Below are 7,779 nucleotides of genomic sequence, written 5' to 3'. Positions count from 1 at the left end.
GAGATTCACCTCATGAACAAGGGGCCTTTTCTCCTAATCTCCTTTCAAGGAGAAAGGTCCATCCCTTAGGAAATGTAATTTTCAAATAAATCTACCATTACTATTTAACCTCATTTCTGCCTCCTTGTCTCTTTCTCCTCATCCCCGCACTTTCCCCTATACTTTAATGTAGACACTAAAGACTGATATCCCAAGAAACACTAAAATTGCTGTATTCTGTGCTACCTTTGTATTTGAATATTATTCTCTCTTCTATCTCTTCTGTCAGGTACAATTCTTTAACCTGTGCAAGAAGGATGAACAAGGGTATTTATTGCACCATACTTAGGTATTGCTTGCATATTTTACGAATTCTCACAGTTTTCCATGAGTCCTAACCTTAAATTAATGCAAAAATAAAGATAAAAGGACAGAGACAGAGTTTTCTTTTCAAGTAACCATTCAGTTTTACATATCTTCCAAATAGCTGTTTCCCTTGTCAATGAAAATTTTCATTAAGTACCATGAATTTCAGGGTATTTGACTTTATAATATATACCTACTTGATCACATATGTAGACTTTTACCATTTTAATAATAATAATTTTTAAAAGAATTCTTTGGTTTTGGTCTTGCTATAAAATTCTACTAGTTTACAAATAGGCAGATTACTCTCTAGTTATTCCTGTTGGAAAAGGACTCTTTGCTTTATCCAAGTGTCCTTCTCACTGCTCTGTCTTCCTAAAACATTGTCCCTCCCTTTTCCTAGGCCTTCTACTTAACTACCTGCATGGTATGACCTGACTGGGCCCATACACAAGAGGGCTATCTCTTGCCTCAGATAGTTCCTTCTTGGCAGGCTTGCTCGTGTGTGTGTGTGTCTGTGTTTTGTATATTTCTATTCAATTCTGATCTTGCCTTGCTCTAAGGAGCCTCATATCTCCAACAACCACAAACAGAATTCGAGATGGCATGTAGGAAAGGTCCAGTGTGAAAAACAATATGGACTTTATATGTAAACCAGTATAAAATAAAGTTTTTTAAAAAGAGGGAATGTGGTAAGATAACATTTTGAGAGAAGTTACTGTATTAAGTTGAAGAATCAATAGACACTTCAGTTGCCACACCTACTTCCTTTAATTTTTACTAGCAAAAGTTCTTTCCTCATTAGCATTTTGCTATCTACTTTTATATACAGTAGTAGTTCAAGCAAGAGTACTAGCTCCCTGTAAAAAAAATGCTAGTGTAAAAATACTCACTTTTAAAGGGTTGGGCTTTGTTTTGTTATTGTTTTTTTTCCTCCAGAGATTAGGCTGTGTTCTTGAGAAATATAATGAATTGGAATTCTAAGAAATTTGTTATCTAAAGTTTTGAGCCACTTATTTGATAGTTTCATTAACTTTACGAAGTTGGAAATAAATAAACACACCTCTATTCCAACTTAGAGATGGATGGTTGGTCTATTTTAAAAATAACTCTTTGACAATGCAGCTTTTACTGTGCAATACTTGTAAGCATTGGAGCATTTCTTTATCATTAAATCACTCGGTCTGATTCCTCCTGCTCTTTTCACAGAACATGACAATAGGGGTTCTGGAGGGGAACCATTCCTTGCTACCCCAATTCTATGCTTGACTAGCCTCCATTGAATGAACATCATTCATCAACATCCATCAACAAGAGATGTAATCTCTTCATGAAAAGATTGGGCTAAATGGATGCCGCTCATTTAAGTAAATATAATAATGGAAACATCCACTGTGGCCTTGTGGGTTTCACCTAGAGCAATTCATCCTCAAATAAAGATGACCACAGGCTTTCAAAACAGGAGAGTGCCATTTATTCACTCTGTGTTTGTCCTCCCCAAATCCCAGACTGTTCCACATGTGCAGACCCAGTTGTCTCAAGCTCCTGTCCCTGTTATACTCTTTTTACTCTTCGGTTTTCAGTCTTTTGACTACAGACTTGGTACATCTTTCCTCAAGATGTTTCACATTTTAAACATTACTTTCCTAATTGCTTACCTAATATAACAAAGCATACATGTAATGTATTTCAAGTCCTTCATCTATGATGTAATGTGCACATATGTATCTCTATCTTCAGCTCTACTTTCTTATGCAAAATTCACTAGCCACATAATATTATTTAAATTTATTTAAAATTAGATGGGAAAGTCTGCTGTTTGGGACCTCTCCAAAGTACTGAAGAGCAATGATGTCTCTCTGGAGACTAAGGTGCATCTAATACTGGCCATGGTCTTTGAAATCACTTGTTATGCATCAGAGAGTTGGACAATGACTAGGGAGGATAGAAGGAGAATTGATGCCTTTGAGCTGTGGTACTGGAGAAGTGTATCGAGAGTACCATGGACTGCTAGGAAACTAAACAGATTCAACCTGGAGAGGGTTAAACCAGGCTACTCCTTGGAGTAGGATTCTGAGGCTCCATTTAACATACTTTGAACATGTTGTAAGGAGGGACCGGTCCTTGGAGAGGGACATCATGCTTGGGAGGGTAGAGGAACAGCACAGGAGGGGAAGGCCCTCTATAAGGTGGATTGATTCAGTGAGTGGGGTAATTGGCATGGATATGTCAGAGACAGTGTGAATGGCACTGGTTTAGGCTGTTGTACACAGGGTCACTATGAGTTGTAAGTGACTCGATGGCACATAACAACAACAACAGATAAAATTCAAAGTTCAGTTCCTCCATCTCACAATAGACCTGTTTCAATGTAGTCTCACTGAACAGATTAGATTATAGAATATTTACCATATCACATCAAGTTCTATTAGACTACATTAAACCATGGAAATATGACTTTGTACTTGTGTAATGTATGTGTGTCTTTGCTTTTGCATGTTTTTTTGTGAAACACAAAACTTGGGAACAAAGAAAAGGGTCAATAGCTAGAAAACAGGGACTTGGCGACAGAAATGAGGCTGGAGATGTAATGACAGAGTTTCACACAATCAATTATTTACTCATTGCAAATTACATTTTATTAGAAACACAAGCAATGGCTATACACAGGGACTTCACCTGATGGTTTATAAAGGAAATAGATTGATTTAATCTGTGGAAAGAATTGTTGGAGAAGCTCAATATTAGTTGGGGAAAATAGGCCAGTTCCAAAATTATGGAATATACCACCAAATAACTCATCTGCAAGTTCAAGCTGAAGCTAAAGTGAATTAAAACAAATCCACAGAGTCAAAATTGGACCGTGAGTCTATCCCACCTATATTTTAAAACCATCTCAAGAACAGATTTGAGCATAAAAGAATGAAGACCAAGTGAGCTGTGCAAAGATATGAAAAAAAATCATCCACAAAGAATGAAAAAGGTCATTACAAAGAGAGAGAGAAAAGACAGATATAGATGTCAGAAGAGACTCTGAACATTGAATTAGAATGCAGAGGAGTCAAAGTAAAGGGAAGAAGTCAGAAAGTTAAGGAACTGATCAGAAGATTACAAAGGGCTGTTCTGAAAGACAAAACAAAGCATTACAATGTAATGTGAAAAGAGCTAAAGTGAGAAAATAAAAAAGCATGAAGTTACTCAGTATTTCTTAAGCAGAGGAAAATAAAGAACATATCCAAGCTTCAAGTAGAAATACTTAAGGATGCTATGGACAGGATATTAAATAATCATGGAAGCATCAAAAGAAGACAGAAGGAGTACACAGATTCAATAAACCAAAAATAACTGGCTGACACAGAAGAATTTCATGAAACAAAGTATGATTAGGAGGCCGCTATGATGAAGGAAGACTTTCAAGGTGCTCTTAAGAAATTTGTAAAAAACAAAGTCCCACAAATTGATGGAATGCCAACAGACATATTTCAACAAACAGTTGCTTGCTGCCCTGGATGTGCTCACCAAGCTGTGCCAAGCAATCGGAGGATAGCTACCAGACCAACTGACTGGAAGAGACCCATATCTGTTCTCATTCCAAAAAAGTAACCCACCTGAGTGTGGAAATTATAAAAAAAAATCACTAATATCGTGGTGTTGTTTTGTTGTTGTTATGTGCCGTCAAGTCGCCTGCGACTCATAGCGACCCTATGTACAACAGCCCTAAACTCCGCTCTCTCCTGTGCCAATCGCACTGTCTCTGACACTCCCAATGCAATTATCCAAGTCACTGAATCATTCCACCTCATAGAGGGCCTTCCTCTCCTGCGCTGTCCCTCCACCCTCCCAAGCATGATGTCCCTCTCTATGGACCGGTCTCTCCTCACAACATGTCCAGAGTATGTTAGACGGAGCCTCAGAATCCTTGCCTCCAAGGAGCCACCCAGTTTAACGCTCTCCAGGACAAATCTGTTTGTTTTCCTAGCAGTCCATGGTATTCTCAATACTCTTCTCCAGCACCACAGCTCAAAGGCATCAATTCTCCTTCTATCCTCCTTGGTCATTGTCCAACTCTCTGATGCATAACAAGTGATTGCGAAGACCATGGCCTGTATCAGACGCACCTTAGTCTCCAAAGAGATACCATTGCTCTTCAGCACTTTGGAGAGGTCCCTAACAGCAGACTTTCCCATGGCAATGTGCCTTTTAATTTCCTGGCTGCTGGTGCCAAGACTGTTGACTATGGAGCCAAGCAAACTAAAGCTGTGTACAATCTCAATCTCTTCACCATCCATCCTGATGCTGCCAATTGGTCCAGTGGTGAGAATCTTTGTCTTCTTGACATTGAGCCTTAATCCATATTGTAGGCTGCAAATATGCAAATATCATATGTAAGCAAAATCTTTCTGAAGACTTTTTTTTAAAAGTTACTGGAACAGCACATTAGCAGAGAACTATCAGAAATACAAGCAAGGTTTGGAAGGGTCCATAGCACTAGATACATCACAGCCTAAGTCAGACGGGTCTTTACTGAGAGAGAGAAAACCAGAAGAATGTCTATCTGTGTTTCATTGACCATGCAAAGGCATTTGACTGTGTGAATCACAACAATTTGTGGTAAACATGACAAAAATGGGAATTCAAAAGAAACCTGGTTGTGCTCATGCGAAATCTCTATTTGGATCAGGAAGCAGGCACCAAAACAGAGAAAGGAAATACTGCATGGTCCAAAATCTGAAAACAAGTGCATCTGGGATCTGTCTTGTCTCCATACCTTTTCAATGTATATGCGGAACAGGTAATTCAGGGGGTTGGGCTTTGTGAGGAGAAATGCTGCATCAGGCTTAGGGGAAGACTCATCAACAACCTATGTTATGCAGATGAAACAACCTTGCTAGCCAAAACTGAGGAGGACCTGAATCATTCGCTGCAGAAGGACAAGGACTGCAGCCTTCAATATGGATTGAAGCCCCAAATCAATATTACTTTTATTTTATATGAATGGGAACATACAATATGTAGTTTTTCTGTCTGGCTTTTTTTAGTTAGTATGTACTTCATTCCTTTTTCATGGATAAAATATATTAAAATGCAAACAATAAAATGTGTTACCAACTCATTTTTTGATGGATGCTTAAACTATTTTCACTTTTGGCTGCTATGAACATGTATGTACATGTGTTTTTAATGCCTATTTTCAACTCCTTTGCATAAATATCTTGGAATAGGATTGTACAGTTAATGTTTCACTATATGTCAAACCACTAGTCAAAACTGGTTTCCATGGTGAATTAATTACTCAGTATTACAATTAGCAAAGTACAAGGTTTCCAACTTGTCCCCATTTTCAATGAAATCTGTCACTTTAAAAAATTTAAGCATAGTTGCCCCAGTGGATGCAATAGTACATTATTGTGATTTTGATTTGCATTTCCCTAAGGACTATCTTTTTTTATTTATTTTTTGATTTTTTATTAATTTTAATAGACATTTACAGAGGTTTTGGATTTCCATTCATTCATTGCTGCACTTTTCTCCCTGCCCACCCTTCCCACCAGTTAGTTCGCTCCCTTCTCCGAAAAGAAAAAGAAAAAAAAATTCCTTCATTAGTATACAATTAACCTATCCCTTCCCCCCAACCCCCACCCCGAGTACACTTTTCTATGCAACCTTAATTCTGGATTCCTGTGCTAACCATAATAATCATATATCACCTCTAATCTGTTCTTTCCCTCATCTGTTTCAATATAATATACATAATTTATCCAGTTTTTTCTGTCATACCCCAACCCTGATGTCAGACCCATTCTACAACAGTGGCACAATGCCATATTTGTCCCTTTGTGACTGGGATATTTCACTCAGCAAAATGTCCTCCAGGGTCACCCATTTTGAATAATATTCCATGAGTTCCTGGTTTTTCAATGCGACGTAATATTCCATCGTGTGAATATACCATACCTTCTCTATCCATTCGTTTGTTGATGGGCCCTTAGTTTGCTTGCAACTCTTTGCTATTGTAAACAAAGCTGTGATAAACATGGGTGTGCTTATAGCTGCTTGGATGGCAGACATGGTCTCTCTGGGGTATATTCCCAGTAAGGGGATTGCTGTGTCAAATGGTGTCTCTATTTGCAATTTTTTGAGAAAGCGCCACACCGCCTTCCACAATGGTTGCACTATCTTACATTTCCAGTTTCTTCACATCCTCACCAGCATTTGTTGCTTGCTGTTCTGTTAAATTTTGCTATTCTTACTGGGGTGAGATGATATCTCATAGTTGTTTTGATTTGCAACTCTCTTAGAGCTAGGGAATTTGAACATTTCTTCATGTGCTTGTTGGCCATCTGAATGTCTTCTTTGGTGAAGTGTCTGTTCATATCCTGTGTCCATTTCTCAATTGGATTATTTACCTTTATCTTATTGTTGTGTTCAAGTGTTTTATAAATTCCAGATATAAGTCCCTTATCTGACATGTCATTACCAAATACTTTTTCCCAGTCTGTGGCTTCCCGTTTTACTCAATTGGAGAAGTTTTTGGCTGTGCATAGGGATTTGATTCTTAGAAGGTCCCATTCATCTATTTTATCTTCTCCCAGTTGTAGATTTTTCAGGATACTTGGAAGACTTTTTATGTTGTGGATTAGGACCACTAAAGTTCTTCCAAGCTTTTCTTGAATGAAGTTGAAAGTCGTTAGTTTTAGTCCTAGGCCCATGATCCACCTTGAGTTGGTTTTTGTATATAGGGTGAGGTGTGGATCTTGTTTGAGTCTTCTGCATACAGCTTTCCAATTTTGCCAGCACCACTTCTTAAAAAGGCTATCATTTCCCCACTTAACTGATTTCCTCTCCTTGCCAAAAATCAGTTGACCATAGGTAGATGGGCTGATTTCTGAATTCTCAATTCTATTCCATTGATCTATGTGTCTCTCACTGTACCAGTACCATGCTGTCTTAACCACCATAGCAGTGTAGTAGGATTGGAAATCAGGGAGAGAGATGCCTCCTACATTTTTTCTATTTTTAAGGAGTGCTTTGCTTATTCGGGGCTTTTTTCCATTCCAAATGAAACTGGAGATTACCTTTTCCATCTCCTTGAAAAATGGGATTGGTATTTGTATTGGGATTGCATTGAACATATAATTTGCCTTTAGTAGCATTGCCATTTTCACAATATTGAGTCTTCCTATCCATGAGCAAGGGATATTCTTCCACTTATCCAGATATCTTTTTGTTTCTTGTAGTAATGTTTTGTAATTTTCTTTGAATAGGTACTTTGTGCTTCTGGTTAGATTTACTCCCAAGTATTTAATCTTGCGATTAGTTATTGTGAAGGGTATTGTTTTTCTTAGCTCCAGCTCTGCATTCTTTTTGTTACTGTAGTTTTCTTGCTGAGTCTTTAGGTTTTTCTAAGTATACTACTATGTCATCTGCATAGAG

The sequence above is a fragment of the Elephantulus edwardii genome, unplaced genomic scaffold (genome assembly GCF_000299155.1).
Source record: "Elephantulus edwardii isolate Elephantulus edwardi_28Jun2011 unplaced genomic scaffold, EleEdw1.0 scaffold00213, whole genome shotgun sequence".
Classification (NCBI taxonomy): Eukaryota; Metazoa; Chordata; class Mammalia; order Macroscelidea; family Macroscelididae; genus Elephantulus; species Elephantulus edwardii.
Note: the sequence above shows the minus strand (reverse complement) of the source record.